The following is a 15,992-nucleotide window of genomic DNA, read 5'->3' on the forward strand; positions in this document are numbered from 1 at the left end:
GGTCCATTCCTCAGAGGCTGTGCTGGGGCAGAGGGTCCTTTACTTCACTCTTCACAGTGTAAGTAATACTCAGAAAGGCATTTCATATTCAGACATCAGTTCCCTATATTTTTCTTTTAACTCCATAAACTACTTAATATCCACTGCTTTGTAGCATTTTCCACTCTCGGACAGCTCCTGGGTGTACACCACCTTCCCCTTCATTTCCCAGAAAAGCTTCTTTCCCAGCAGTGAGTTAGGCTTTTTACTAGTTAATGGTTCATCAGCAAGAGAGCTGGTCTTGAAGGTCTTGAGTGGGTCCAGGAGATAAATTTTCTTCGCTTATGCTACAATCACATTCCTATGAATATACAGGGTTAGCTCTAGGATTTTAGATTTACGGAGATTTGTTGTAGGACATCTTACCTTTTAACAGCATCATTTAAATTACGCAGTTTTAAAGTTTAATCTTGGGTTCTTCTTCCCTAGGCCCAGACACAGGAACTGTAAACAAAGGACATGCAAGGATCACAATACCACTGTTTTCCTGCTATCAGGTATTTTGCTGCTGCTAGTGCAAAAAGCAGCAGAGGGTTACTAAATCTTTTGGATACCTTATCACTTCCAGTGAAACCTGAGAGCCTTCTACAATGAGGTAAACACCTTGGTGGACAGGGGGAGAGCAATGAATGTTGGTTACCTCACCTTCAGTAAGGCATGTGACTCTCTTTCTTGTAGCATCCTCATAAGATGGATTGAAAACTGAGCGAACAGCCAGGCCTGTTTACCTCAGTAGACCATACTGCAGCGAGTACTGTTTGGCATGTCACCAATGACCTGGACACTGAGGCAGAGCATACCCTCAGCAAGTTTGCAGACACAAAACTGGGAGGAATAGCAGATACACCAGAGGGACCTTGACATGGTGGAGAAACAGGATGGGAACAATCTCAGGAAGTGCGAAAAGGGGTAAAGCAAAAATTTGCCCTTTGGGAGGAACAACCCCATGGATCAGTGCATGCTGGGAGCTGCTCAGCTGGAAAGCATCTTTGCCAAAAAGGACCTGAGGGTCCTAGTGGACTCTCAGCTGAACATGAGCCAACAGCCTCCAGAGCTGCAATAGGCAGCGTGCTGCCAACAGATTGGGTGAGGTGACCCTTCCTCTCTACTCAGCACTGGTGAGATACATCTGGAGTGCTGGGTGCAGTGCTGGGCTCCCCAGTAAAGGAAAGATATGGACATACCGGAGCAAGTCCAGTGTAGGGCCACAAAGGTGATAGAGGGACTGGAGCATCTTCCATATGAGAAGATGCTGAGAAATCTAGGACTGTCTAGCCTGGAGAGGAGAAAGCTCAGAGAGATCTTATCCATGCGTGTAAATACCTGTTGAGGAAGGAATGAAGAAGAGGGAGCCAGACTGTTCTCACTGACAGGACAAGAGGCAATGGGCACAAATTAAAAAACATGACATTTCATCTGAACACAAGAAAACATTTTTATGCTGGGGTGGTGGTGAAACACTGGCAGAGGTTGCCCTGAGAGTTTGTGGAGTTTTCTTCTGTGAAGATACTCAAAACCCAGCTGAACGTTGTCCTGTGCAACCTGCTTTAGGTGAACCTACTTGAGCAGAGGGTTGCACAAGATGATATCAAGAAGTCCTTTCCTGGCCCAACAATTCTGTGATACTGCGTGTTTCTGGGATAGGCAGGAACAATATGCTTTTTTTCTTGCTTAGGTGCAGTGTGTTTATATATGGTACTATTTTTTTGGAAAAATGGAAACTTAGCCACTAACCTCTCTGCACAGTGGTGATAGAGGTGTTTGTGAAGGTCTGGTTTGGTGGTGAGAAGAAAGGAAGAGAAGACTATGGAGCAAGAAGTATTTACAGTTAGTTTTTTGTTTGTTCTGCACAAAGCCATCACCAGGTTTTATCACTATGACACACATTTCCGTATATCAATGGTATTCAACAAGTTCATATGAACCTGTACATACTGAACAATTAATACATTTAAATATTGAAATGAGAATGTGTTACTTTATGCGGCACTTAACATGTAGTCATAAATAATCATGCATACAAACATATTAAGTCACTTAGAACTGTAATTGGTAATTTTCAAGTCCTGGCAACCAGCAGGATTCAATCGGAATATACTGATTGGCCTTCTTGGCCTTAATAAAACTTTCAAAGAAGGGGCAGCATGTCCTTTTTAATCTGCTTCTCAATGGCTAGTAGCAAATAAATGAACATGAGATTGGTAGGTATGACAAATTAATATGCACACTGCCAACTTATAAACACAAAATCGCTTAGGGAATTACTATATGAATATATACAAGCAATTATATGTTTTAAATGATTTATTTCATTTTCCAAATAATATACCACCAAAGTGGAAATCGATAAAAAAGAGAATACAAATACAATATTATATCAACTTTTTGCTGAACTTATTAAGTGGAGGCCTTCTTAATGAGGAAATTAATGAATGAAGCAGTTCATTATGGCTAAGCATTCTTTGTGGTTGTTAAGAATTTGTCAGCATAGACCTGTCATAGTCAATTTAATTATGATTAATATCTTATCTTGAATTCCATCTCCATTCATATCTGAGAAACAAATGCAAACCCTATTACATGATCAAAGTTCTTAAAATAGGGTTAGTTGCTGATGACCTTATATTTTATTCATCTTCACATTCATATTTATCAGTTTTTACAAGAGCTAAAATCAATCTTACAATATTTTTTAAAAAAACACTTTTAATCATGGGATGTTATAAAACCTTTTGTTCTTAGGAGTAGGGTCCTATGTTCAAGATGAAATATGTCAACAGCTTTATTACCCTTTTTCAAATGTAATTACCACTATTGTATAGCAATTTGAATAAGGAGAATGACTGTCATAGTCTCTAAGATTTACTGTAAGACTCACTAGACTGTATAATTTAACCCAAATTTTATTTAGCCAAAGCTCTCATAAACATCAGTGTAAACTGAACTTCTGCTGTAATCAAGGTTTAGTTGGTTGGTTGTATGTTTCTTCCTGTGTGTATGTCCATGAATTGGTATATGGGGAGTATGTTTTATTAGTCTGTGTTTCAGAGGGCCTGCCAGTCCTCAATGGCCCATAATTCCCAGTATTTGACCCTATACTGAATCAGTTAAGTCTTGTCAACACTAATAGTTCAGTCCTAAGTAGTCTGTAGACTGTCTTTGGCTGCGTTGTACAGGTTGCATTAATACTATGGTTTTATTCTCTTATTTTCTCAACAAAATAACTAAAATATTTATGTAGTCAGCCTCTCCATCTGTAATTCCTCCACCCTTTTTTTAGTACCTTAGCTAATTTCAGCGAAGCCTCCACCTTTCCAGAGAATAGTAGGTCTCAAAAGTATGAAATTTCTTCGACATTCATGAAGGTCGGTGGCTGAATGCAAAACTAAGTGAAGATAGGGAAGTGCTGGTCTTTAGGGAATACAGGGTACAAATCTGTAGAACCCCTGCTATAGCATTTTCAGCGCTCACGCAAAACTTCGTTTTGTCTTTCAGATTTTCAAAGGAAATTATTTTGCCATTTCTAAGAAAGCGACCAGGGCAAAATATGATGGCTTATGTCTATGTTGAAGTAGAGGTGATTCTTGATTAAAGTTACTGAAAAAATGGCCATGTTGCCACATGATAGCATACTTTTTAAAATGTATTTATTTTCATCCACTGCACTAGTAGCATGTCCCATAAATTAATCAGGGTTGTACTGTAACATCTTGAGCTTGTTAAACCTCATCCTCAGTAGCTGCAGAAGTTAGGCAGGAGTTAGGCAGATCTTCAGGGTGAGAAGAGGTGGTTGCTAAGTGAGGAAAGGCAATTTCCAGGGTAGAGGATTGAATTTCATCCTGTTCTTTTTTCTGGAGCCTCTCAGATGACACTGGACAAAACCACTAAGCCAACTTCATCATTGATAGCCATTCACTAAGAGTTCCTCAGATCTGAGATACTTGGGGAAAATTCTGTTGAAATTTGAGCCATCTGAGAACATATGGGATCATTTGGAAACACTGAAATAAAAAATTTCCATCTAATTATCTCATGTATTAGTGTAAGCCAACAGTAATAGAAATATAAAAATACAGTCTAATAAACCTGTTGAAAGAGCCAGGCTATAACTCTAAGGGGAAGTGAAATCGGCAACTTCATTTTTCTGTAACGTCGAATCACTCTTAAATTGTTACCAAAATGAAAATAACGAATGGATACTATCTCATCATTCTCTTTAACCAGAATGACCTTTTGATGCTGGTATTTAAGATAAGGGACTTGACTTATCTAATGAAAAATACTTTTCCTAAATTTACCTACGTCAGGAGACTCTTCTTCAGTCACAACTGTTTATGCTGTTCTTCATGGTTTCTGTGATGCGTTCTTCAACACCAAAATATTGTGAGTTCAGTTCAACTTGAACCAACTGTGTGAGTCAGGTAAGGGGGGAAGCCCAAAATCCTGTGAAATTCTGCAGATCATTCATTCTTTCTTGTGATTTTTTTTCCATAAAAGTGAAGAATTGCAATTTTCCTGACCATTTGCAGACCACCTCATTTCACTCCAGATCCCTAGTATAACCAGACACAAGTGTACCTCATCAATGTGTAAGTGTGTGAAATCAAAATAAATAGCCTGTGTGACTGAAAGATTTGAAAGATCTCATTTTAGTTATGATTTCCCATAGGTATTTGGGGTCATATGTTTAAGAGCATGTGAGGTACTTAAAAGTTATGTCTTTCAGCAGTCTCCACTACTGACTTCATGAGTCTGCCCTTTTGAAAACCACCCTCTATCACATTTATGATGTTGTCTTACTTAAACTGGATACTAATTAAGTCTGCTGGAGGCTTGACTGTACTCCTGTGACTGTCACAGCAGTGAATCCCGTGGGGACAGCATGGGTTGAGCAACAATTTCTTTGCTGTATTGGTGACTTTGTAACTAATTTCTGGGTCATATCTAAGTCTTGTCACTCTCCCTCGGTATTTCCGACGTACGCTCTTTCTACAGCTGTCTCTCTTTCTTCTCATTCATATTGATTATCAGAAGATCATCCTCCTACTTTACCTTTCTTTGGTTTCTGCACAACATTGTTGCTAACCTCTGCTTAAAGTTTAAAATTTCATCTTAAATTTCTCTGTGCTTACTTTCCACTCACAGAATCACAGAATGGTGGAAAGTGCCTCTGGACATCATCCTGTCCAACCCCCTGCTGAAGCAGGTTCACCTGGAGCGGGTTGCAGAGAGCCATGTCCAGGCAAGTTTTGAATGTCTCCAGAGAAGGAGACTGCACAGCCTCTCTGGGCAGCCTGTCCCAGGGCTCTTGTTGACCTCAAGGGTAAACAAGTTCTTCTCATATTCAGACGGAACTCTTTGTGTTGCAGTTTGTGCCTGTTGCCCCTTGTCCTTTCACTGGGCATCAGTGAAAAGAGCCTGGCCCCATCCTCCTGGCACTCACCCTCAAGATATTTGTATGCCTTGACAAGATCCCTTCTCAGCCTTCTCCAGGCTGCACCGGCCCAGCTCTCTCGGCCTTCCCTCATGAGGGAGATGCTCCAGCCCCCTCACCCCCTTGGCAGCCCCCCGCTGGCCCCTCTCCAGTCGCTCCCTGTCTCTCCTGAACTGGGGAGCCCAGCGCTGGGCACAGCACTCCAGGTGCGGCCTCAGCAGGGCAGAGCAGAGGGGCAGGACACCCCCCGCACCCGCTGGCCACGCTCCTCCTGATGCAGCCCACGCTGGCAGCGGCCTTCTTGCCCACCAGGGCACACTGCTGGCCCACGGGCCGCTCGGTGTCCTCCAGGCCTCCCAGGCCCTTCCCCGCAGAGCTGCCTGCCAGCAGGTCAGCCCCAGCCCGTGCTGGTGCGTGGGGTCGCTCCCCCCCGGCGCAGGACCCTACCCCTGCCTTTGCTGAGCTTCATGACGCCCCCCCTGCCCCACTGCCCAGCCTGCCCGGGCCCCGCCGAACGGCAGCGCAGCCCCCGGGGTATCAGCCGCCCTCCCAGCGCTGTACCACCAGCAAACTCGCTGCGGGCACGCTCTGCCCCTTCACCCAGGGCGCTGGGGGGTGGGCTGAGCAGGACGGGACCCGGTGCTGAGCCCCGGGGCACAGCGCTGGCTGCGGGCCCCCAGCTGGGCTGCGCCGCTGGTCACAGCCCTCTGGGCTCTGCCGTATATCAAATCTCAAACCTCCCTTTGCTTACTCTTTTCCTATATTATTCCCATTTGCTTCCACTCTTGATAACATTTTGATATAAGAATTTTTCCTAGTCATAAAAGTGTCTACCTCCCTGTATGCATGATTCAAGCTCCTTGTCACAACCCATAACTCTACCTTATCTGCATTCACATTACCTCTAAAACGCACTTTGGCTATTCGATTTATAGCAATTTTTAATAAATTTTAGGTTTATAATTGTATAAATACTGTTTTATTTATATAAATGGTATGCAATTTGTCTATTATTATTCCTCTTCCGATCTCTGTCTGTGGATAACAGGCTCTTGAGATCAAGGCTGTCTCAGGTATCCAGTTGGCATTATTCATCCTATTGCTGGAATAATTTTAATGACAAAGTAACTTAACTATCTAATCACACCATCACCACTCTGCTTTCATGGAAATATGAAAAACATTGTGCTAAGAAGTATTTTCAAAAGGTAAACAAAAATAATTAGGGCACACACCTTTTTTCTGTTTGCTTATTCATGTAAGATCTCGGGTTTAAAATAGCTTGTATAAAAGAAGTCCTTCTCTAATGTTAGTCATGGACAGTTCAAAAAATATACACATATATTACAAGACAGGAAGAAATAATCTTCTGGGATCAGATTTTCCCTTGCTGACATTTACCGTAACCACTTATATTTGGGCAAGGTAAGCATGAGCCAGCACCTAAGTAAAGCTCTGCATTCCCTTTCATTGACGACCATTTGTACTGTATTTCATCCTGGAATAAACAGCTTTAAAAGGTCATGAATCAACACCCTGAAAAGTCTAGATTACCCTCAGCGACCTAGTACTGACCTGCTTATGTTTACAGTGTTTTCATTTGGAAGTCCTTTTCTGTGGGATAGAAGAACAGAGATAACTGAATCTAAAGGGAGGCTCCACAGCTACAGCTGCAGAGGCAAGATTTATTGTATTGGCAGAACTATGGGAAGTGACGATTCCTGTATGCTTCACTGGTATACTGATACTGGATGTAGGTGATTTTTCATCTCATAAATAAATAGTACGAACTGAGAATGATAAATATGACTGGATAACTGCAGCCTAACTTTTCAGCCCTCACTCAGATAGGATCCCTGTTTGCTCAGTATTCACTGGCATTATGATTTTCTCTGCATTGCTGTGATTTTAGCATCTCTTTATTGATTTCTGTGTACACTGAAAGAAAAGGACCAGGGAGTTCAGTGTAACAAGGTATAAGTATTTCAGTATTATTTAAATACACATAAGTAGGAATAGTTTCATAAAAGAATGTGCATGCCTGGGCCAGGTAGCAGAACCCAGAGTCTTGGATTTAGGTGTCCAGCATCCCCACAGAAAATACTTGCTTCAGAATGGGATACTTTAAAGTCCCTTCAACGAGATGCCTGACATAGCCATGGATGACTGAATGTTAAAACTCCATTACTTTATTCTGTGGCTGGAGATGATGTGTGTCCTGGTTTCCAGCAACTCTGTGCATGAGACCTGGTTCAGTTCCTGTGTAAGGCGAGTGAAATCTACTGTCTTCCTGGAGCATGCTGTTAATTAGCTATCCCATGCCACGTAGAGCAGTAAGAGATTCCCTGGGTGGCTGTAATTCTGTTGGCTAGGAATTAGACCAGCCAGATGCAAGCACATGGCAAAGTGCTCAGTCCTAGCTCTTGCCATCTTTAAGGACTGCTCCTTTTTTATTATGTGCACAGAGACTGAAGCCCAAACCCCTTTCCTCACTAGGCAAGATTCCCAAACTCCGTCATATTGATAGCAACATCTCCTAGCAGCCAGGGCATGTAACAGAAACAGAAGACCTTGCTGAGGCCAAGAAAAAAAGTGACAGATTTACCCATTAAGTGGGAAAGGAGGCAGTCCTATGGAGGCACTAGTGATTCCCAGTTAGGCTGCTCTGCTCAGAGGAAAAAAATCAAGAACTGAGCAGCCTTCTGCCATCCCCATTCCCTTTTCCTGGGCTGCTACCCCGTGTGTGACAGAGACCAGCCTTTGGGTCACTCTGATGTGGTCCCTAGCCACTAGCGGTAGTGGTATTGTAGTGTGACAGAATTTTTTGTTTTGTTGTTTGATCAAGTTCCTTCGTGAAATAACATATATTATAAATTACAATTAAATAAACTGTATATCTATATATGTTATTCATATTATTTTCACAGGGCGTTGGATAGTGTAATGAACTAGTATAATTCTGATGCTAATCTTTTCCTATACTTATTAAGAAGGGGTAGCTCTACTCCTTATTCTGAGTGAATAATCTACTTTAATATGCTTGATCCCTAGGCAATTGAGACTGTGCCAGAAATGCAGAACATAGCAGCAATTCTGCATGTACAACTGGCAAATCTAAAGTTTTTCACCAAAACAGGAGACTGATCCAACTCATGGTGAAGTCAGTGGGACTTCTGCTTTTGATGTCAGTAGGAACAATAACAGAGCTATGACGTTTCCTTGCCTAGAGCTTTATTTATTCTGACTACTGCATTTTTTTTTAAACTTCTGTTCCAAAAGACATGGAATCAGTGGTATAGACTGGCACAGATGGGCCAGTGCTCCAGTCTAAACTTTTCTACATCTAAAGGACACAGCGGTAAAAAGACTGCAGTTAGTGACACAGCACAGAATCTAGGTTGCATTTAGGCAACCATTTCTCAATTTTAGACAGTTTTCTGGGGTTTTTTTAAGCTTTCTTCATTGTGCAATATTTGTTTTATGATCATTGGGAAGGTAGTTGTGGAAGGCAGTAATGTTTCTCATGGGGATGCAGTCAGAACCATAACCCACTAATAAACATAAATTAGGGTATAACTCATGTTAACCTCACACTAGAAAGCAGAAAAAGAAACAGAGAATTTGTCTCTTGAAATAAACTTTAATAGTCATAAAAAGGACTGTAAAAGGGGAAATAATGTGTAATTGAAAGAGCCTATGGATAACATTTATTTGTGCTGGTCATAAAAAATAGATGCCAAGCACTGGAGAGAAAAAAATTGTATGAAAAAATGAGGTTTTCTGCTTCAAACTCATTAACTGTCAGTGTGGAGCCTTAGTCTGCATAGTATTTAAACACATGATAAAAACACTTTTGATACTGGAATGGTGAGAAGTGGTAGTAAGAGCAGGATTATAACAATTCCAATAATGGGTACTTTTTTGAAGTCTCTCAGGTTTATGAGATTATAAATATGATGTGTATCAGGTTGCATTTTAAAGAGAAACAAGTTTTAGATTTGTGGTTATGAAGAGGAACTTTGAACTTTGGCAGTTCATACTTTCAAAAGGCAAAGAAAAAGATTTGTGGGGTGTGTAGAAGGCAGAGTTCAGGAATTTTGAATGGCTTAAATTAGCAGTACTTTGCATCAGACCAAGTATATTTCGTGCAGTGGTAAGACAACAGACAAAATGGAAGGTTTATCCTGTATATTGTGTTTTGATGAAAGTGGAAGAGCTCTGTTGTTGATTGATGGCAATGATCACTGAGCATAAAGATCCCTGAATTGCTAAGGTATGTATTACTTTTGGATACTCCTGTTTTCTTTTAGTGAATCCCTTTCATTATGAAACAAAAAGACCTATTTACTTTCACCTCGACAGGCTGTTTTATGTCATGGTTTGTGTTTCTGCAGCACACCTCCATTCTCCATGCGCACACACAAACACAGAATTTTGCTGTTAATGTGGAGTCTAATGTTTGGCTGGACTCTGGCACAAAATCCTTACATTGCAAAATGACGAGAAAATAATGTGGATAATTTGTTTGTGTATAAGTTGGGGTAAGTTGTTTTGTGAAAGAATAAATTACTGGCTTTGCAAGGTAAACTACACAGAAATCATGTCTCACAAGCCCTCAGTTAGGTGTTTCAACAACTTTTTTTTTTCTTTTTCCATTGCTACATTAAAGGGAAGATAATTCATTACAGTACTGTTGCTCCACCGCTAGCCTGGTGGAATTTTTCCACCTAGAGGTGTTTGCATAGGGTCAATCCCTGTTTTTATAGCTGTCTCCTTGCTGCTGTTGCAAGAAGATAATTTTGCAAATATTGTGTCTCTTTACCCATTTAATTCTCATGAGTCTTCACACTGCAAAGTTTCCATACTACCTTCTAAAGGTTTAAAGAGTTTTGAAGACAAATGCAAAGTAACATGTTCATGTTTGCTATTTGTCTCATGCAGCTTACCTGATTAGTTGCTGTTAAAGCAAGTGTATTACAAATACTCATCCTTCGAGACAAGTGAAAAGGGTAGCCTGTAACTTCAGTGGTGCCACTGGGAATATATTTGACCTCACACCTCCAATCCTGACATTGTTTAACCATATCCCACAACTAGTGAATTTCAATTATTTGTTCAGAGGAGCCATTCATAATTGCCTCGTGTAAGCCTGCCTTTAGGATGCAAAGCAGAAAACAATGAAAATGCTACTCTGGCGAATTAGAACAGCAGCACTTAAATGTATAAATTAAATGGGCCTCTTTTCACAGCTTTTTCTTTCTATTCTGAGAGGCCTCAGTCTGGTGACATCAAAGACAGGATTATGTGAGAAGATAAAAACTTGATCAAGTGTCCATGTTTGAAGTCATGAAAGTCCTTATCTCTTCAAGCCAAAATAACCCTCCTTATAACACAATGAGCTAGGGTCCAGGTGCAGGGAGGGAAGGTTTTGGCAAGGCACTGTGGATATCTCAGAGAAGCCAAAGAGTTGTACATTAAGCCATAATCTACCCAAATGTGCTAAAAGATTGTACCTAGGCTTTGGAAGCTTTGTCCTGCTTATTAATTTGTTAAGTTGTTCTTTTAATTGAAGAATACTATTATGCATGTGGCTGGATTGGCTTTTAATGAGAGTTTAACCTGTTTCACCTACTTATAGGAATTTACATCATTATATAGGAGGAGGAAACAGGAAATGCTAAAACACAATGTCATCTAAGTGTACGCTGTGATCATATGTTATTAGCCTCTGTGCACATTGTGTTCCATTTCTGATGTATCTGATACACTGCCAATGGATGACAAAAGGGTTTAGAATATAAGACAAACCAATGGGCTTTTTATACTTTGAAACTTGTTCCTCTCAGTGAAGGAGTCTTCTCACACTCAAATATTCTCCCATGTGGTGAAATGATCTGCTCTGAGTCTCTAAAAATTGACTGAGACCAATGCAAATTTTCTCCTTTTAATGATGTAGAAGGTGCTTCACTTCTTCATAAAGAAGATTTTTGTTTTCATGTCAGCATCTCAAAAACTTAAATGTTCTTGCTCTTAAAATGGTGAAAAAACTATCTTAGGCTTGGACAGTCTCTCAAGAGGCCAAAGCAAGTGCTTCTGTCCATAAAATGCATGCCAAATGCTGTAAGATTTTATAAACTTCCTATACCAGTAAGAATGTTTGCCATTTGTACAGTCTATGATCCTGCTATATGGTCCTCTTTTTGCTCTGCATTTTCAGCCTATGATGCATATTGACTATGCAGAGATACAGAGATAGCAGTCTTTCAGATCATAACTAGGGACAATCAGATGCAACAACCCACATGAAAACTAGGGTATTAATATACATATGTCTGATATCCCCCACAGTCTCAATTCCAGAATTGGACAATTCACAGCAATTTTATTGTATTCAATTCTATTCCAGTGGTAGGAGAAGATTTCAGTGGTGTATTTACAATAACTTGAAAATAATGTATCTCTTTATAAGTATTACCGCTTCTTGTTTACCTTAGGTACATGCTTCCAGACAAATAGCTATGTTTTCATAGAAGTATTGGAAGGAATATCTTTCACTCAATTGAATTATGATGGCAAATTGAATACTGGTTTTATATGTATGATCTGTGTAGCTACATATTTTGATGGCTATAAAGTACTGTAATTTCATGCTTTTATAGTTGTATTCAGGTACACATAATTTCTAACTGCCAATTCCCAAACTCCCTGCCTAGCTATATGTATTACTTGTGAGGTCATTTCTTCTTTCTCCTGTTGAGCTTAAGTTGTGAAATGCATCCTGACCTTTTCATTTGTAAAAGGTTTAGAACTGGATACTCTGTTGAATGGAAAGATTTATTAATGCAAGATTAATGGAAGAGACATCAAAAGCATCTTTGTTAGTCCCTGACAGACAGGATATTTTTGAATGTTTCTTCATGGTGCAAGACACTCAAATCAGTGCTGATTCTATAGGCAGGTAGCATATTAATTAAATTTCACCAGGCTATGTAAACCATTAGAATGTGTTTTCCAATGGTCTTACTGATATGAATTAACATTTATGTCAAGTCAGTCTTACAGGTGGATACTTTCTTCTGGTCTACCTTTCAGGCAGCACAGTGATGCTAAAGTGATTGGATAAGTACAAAGAAAGGTTTTCATTACTTGATGATGGTGAGAAGACCCTCACAGAATATTTTCAAGATGTTAAAGGGGGAGCAACTTTAATCCTACAAGAGGCCCTTGAGGCTTCTTTCAGCATTTGCAGCTCTGGGTGGTCCAGCTGAATCCTTTGTGGTCATTAGGGTGCCCTTAAGCATTTTGATGACAATGCAATTCATGGAAATTCTTGGAATGAGGGTCTGCTAGAATATTTAACAAGCTGTTAGCACCCTTTACTCCTTCTATGCAGCTTTCATCCCCCATCTTCCTGTATTTTGTCTCTGCCAGGTACAGGAGCAGGAAACATTTGGTAAGCAAAATAGAGAATATAAATAGAGTTGCATAGCCAAGAACTGTGTAGTGTCCATGCTACAGTGAAAGCAGTTGCCTAATTGGTTAGGTGGAAAACAACAAAAAGCTGACATACGTCCATCTACCCCTACTTGCAACCGGAGGCTGCCATCTGCCAGCATCAGGACCTCAGGACACAGTGATGCAGTTCTTCCAAGGAGCCAAAGCTCCATGGCCCTTGGAACAGGGATAATGCTAATTAGAAACCACAAAGCTCAAAAGGATGAGGAAACCTGATTAGCTAGCTTAGCTCAGTAAGAAAACAAAAATATTTGGCTCAAATAAGGCTCAAAGGAAACAGGAAATTTGTCTGAATTCAGACTGTCTCTGAGGCAGTGCTGGGACCCAAAACTTATTTTCATGAGAATGCAAATGGATTTTACTGTTTTCTTCCAAGTAGGACAGGTACCAGCAACTATCTCAGAGTTTTATCAGCATAATGTGCTATTTCATAAGCTTTCAGTTGTTTCCATCTATGCATTTCTGGGAATTTAATTAAAAGGGCACTATCAAAATGAAAGGCTCTTCCCATGAAAGAGAGGAGCTTGCAAGTGAGGCTTGAACCAGTATTTGTGAGGTTTAGATACAGACTGACTCTGCTACCAGCTACCTAAGAAAAGTTAAGTTTTATTTCTGTTCTGTGCCTGTAAAATAAGACCTTTTTTCTTCTGCATCTATCTCTGTACAATGTCTAGCATGAAAAAAACCTTGATCTTGACGGAACCCCCTGATTTCCTGAGTGCGTAGACTGAAAAAAAATGTACCTCACTTCTCATCTGACTTACAGTTTCCCAAGAAATGAAAATGTTATGGCTTTAATTTTTGTGGGGTCTTTTTTTACCTATTCCTTTGCTGCAACGATGCCTGTCACTGAGATCCTGCAGTGTTTTCATCATTTGGCCCTGTGGGCTAGAAAGTAGTGCTCCTATAAGCATAGCAACACTATTGAAAAGTTTGGGAACCCACAGAGAAATCTCTGAATGTCCTGGCTGTATTGGGTCAAAGTAATTGAATCCTTTCCTTTCATTATATCCACCAATCCACCAGAAAGATTTTAATAGAAACTAAGTGAATCTACCCTCTCTCTTAGCCTTTTGTGGCTACTAGGGGAATTATCACCTGGATGCCAGTATCCCCATTAAATATTTAATAAGGAATTTTTAAATGAAAAAAAAAAAAAAAGCAAAAGCAAAAACATCTTCAGCAGCAGCAGCAGCAGCAAAGATTAATTTTGTGAGTCATCTTCAATGTGCCCTGGTTAATTCTGATTGTAAAAGCCATTGAACATCTCTTTCATATTTTAGAGCCCAAAATTTATGTCTGTACAGCTTGTGAATCTTTCTCCATTAATAAGATTATGCATGCTTAATTCTAATTCCTTTGACATGTCATCTGTAAGTATTATGTAGAACTTTCAAAATTACCTTCAAAAATTTTGAGAATGAAGTGTTACATTTCACAAGCATTGGCAATCTTGGGAACCTTCTCCATAAATTTCCAACATTCTTGCATTAGATTTGCAGTGCAATTTTTGATGTTTTAATTCTGGTGGTTTTCTCTCAACAACGTTGACAGCATTGTTGGAAGATAGTATAAGTGAAGGAGAAATAAAATTATTTAAAGCAAATTCCATTTACTGACCTTGTAATATTTTTGGTAACACTTATCAATAAGAAAATTTATCTCATAGGCAAGTAGGATGTTCCCTTCTGTACAATGAAACTGATCAGTTTCAGGTTGCATTGGTGCAGGGTTTTTGACTTTAGTATTGCCTTCTTAATTGATGAAAAAGTGCCAGAATTTATTTTTCCATGACTGAATCATGTGACAGTAAATGATGCTCTAACGTTTTGAATTAAAGAAAAGGCACATGAAAATTCCAAGGCAAGGATTGTTGACAGCAGGATGAAAGAAAAAGTTCAGGTTGAAAGGGTATGTGAAATCTTTCCTGTTGTTCAAGAGAGTCAAATCCCTCCCAGGAGAAGAGAGTGAAACCTTGGTAGAGGTCTTGCAGCTACCCTCTACACCAAAATTTTATGCTAGAAAGACAGGCCCTTAGCAGCCAGTAGTGACCAATCCCTTCCTGCCTTCTCCTGCCATGAATTCAAAAAAATCCCCACTCCCCACTTCTGGGACTTCCAGAAAACTGCTGGTAGTCACAAGATGTCTCTCTAATGGCAAAAAATCACTGCTGCTAATGTGGTCCCACTCTTCTTCATGGCTATCAAAATAGGGAGCTATTCTAGGTGATAATTTTCAGCAAGGAATGTGGTTGAGTTCAGCATTTTTCTGATTCCTGGCTGGGAGAAATGTGTGTTTGTGATGCTTCTCAGGCACGATTAGGAAAACTAAATCAGTTGATAGTAGGCTTAACTTCCTATAAAAATTCTTCACCTTGAAAAAATTGTAGAGTGTCAGTAGCTGAAAAAAAGGGTATAACATCATAACATCTGATTAGCTAGTATTTCTTCACAATTAATAGAGAATTGTTTACAAAATCTCGTACTCCAGGAAAACTTGGGAGGAATCCACTCTCAAACTAGGAGAACATGGATTGTAGGGTAGACGCTTTTCAGTTTGGTACCATGGAGCTGAAGACACAATCAGAAATCAATAAAACTCAGTGTATTAAATTAGAAAGTACTATGCAAGGAAGGAAGAAATGGGTGTGACAATAAGAGTACCATATGTATGCTAAAGGTAACAGGAATCCATGAGAACTTTCCATTTCTTTCTTGGCCTTCATTCATATTCCTGCATATTCAATGAGTTTTCTACTCATTTGTTAGAAAAGGGAATCCTCTGAGTTGCTTGTATTTGGCAAGCCTCCTCAGATACCTTTGTTACAAGACATAAAATGCATAAATTTACATGTCATGTTACTTAATTTCACATTATTTCAGTGTACAGTCAGCTGTTGTTTGAGGTTCTAGTCCTCCTCTCCTTACACTGATGATTTGCTAGGCATCACGACACCAAACTCCTTACTGAAGCTCTGTTCAATATTCAGTCTATTGCACTACTT

The sequence above is a fragment of the Falco peregrinus genome, chromosome Z (assembly GCF_023634155.1).
Source record: "Falco peregrinus isolate bFalPer1 chromosome Z, bFalPer1.pri, whole genome shotgun sequence".
Lineage (NCBI taxonomy): Eukaryota > Metazoa > Chordata > Aves > Falconiformes > Falconidae > Falco > Falco peregrinus.